A 1,061-nucleotide genomic window follows, 5' to 3' on the forward strand; every position below is an offset into this window, starting at 1 on the left:
CCAGATCGTGTGCCCCAGACCCCCGCCCAGCCTGCCCTGAATGTCTCCAGGGATGGGGCTTCTACCACCTCTCTGGGCAACCTCTACCAGTGTCTCACCAGCCTCAGTGTGAAAAATTTCTTCCTTAGATCTAGTCAAAATCTGCCCTCTTTCAGTTTCAAACCATTACCCCTTGTCCTATTGCTACAGGCCCTGCTAAAAAGTCTGTCCCCATCTTTCTTAGAAGCCCCCTTGAAGTACTGGAAGGCTGCAAGAAGGTCTCCCCGCAGCCTTCTCTTCTCCAGGCTGAACAGCCCCAACTCTCTCAGCCTGTCCTCACAGCAGAGCTGTTCCATCCCTCTGATCATTGTTGTGGCCTCCTCTGGACCTGCTCCAACAGGTCCATGTCTTTCCTGTGCTGAGGGCTCCAGAGCTGGACACAGGACTCCAGGTGGGGTCTCACCAGAGCAGAGGGGCAGAATGGTTAGTCCCATTCTCATTCCCTGCTTTATTTCAACCGACCTCATTCATTTCTGCACGTTGGGGAAGCCATGTAGCGTGTTTTAGAAGGATGCTTTCCTGTGGCGGTAAAATCAAAACGCCATCAGTAGGCTGAGATGCACGGTGGGTTGGTGATGTGATGGTCTTTGCTGGAGGATGAACAAAAGCATCGGGGGTATTTCTGCCTTCCGTGCCCCGGGCAGCAGCGGATGGGGTCTCCTGTGGCTGCAGGCGTGGAGTGGGGAGCTGTGGGCTCGCAGTGGTGCCGGCGGCTGTCCCTGGTCTGAGGGTTCTTCATGTAATTGCCAGCCTGCGACTGCTAAGGGAGCAGCGGGTGCCTTTCCAGGAGGCACTGATCCCAACTGGCATTTCCCGGCCGGCACGGGGGACCACCGGTGAAGCTGCAGGCTTGACTTCCCCGAGCTGGAAACACTCCATTGAAGTCCATGCTCATTCTTCAGGCTAATCCTAACGCCGCTGTTGCTCTAGTGTCCGGAGAGGCGTTCAGCTCCTCTCTTTCGCCGGTGGAGATGCCTCTGCAGGCGTTAGCTGGCTCCCAGCCCTGCGGCAGCTGCAGGGTG

The sequence above is a fragment of the Phaethon lepturus genome, unplaced genomic scaffold (genome assembly GCF_000687285.1).
Source record: "Phaethon lepturus isolate BGI_N335 unplaced genomic scaffold, ASM68728v1 scaffold12212, whole genome shotgun sequence".
Lineage (NCBI taxonomy): Eukaryota > Metazoa > Chordata > Aves > Phaethontiformes > Phaethontidae > Phaethon > Phaethon lepturus.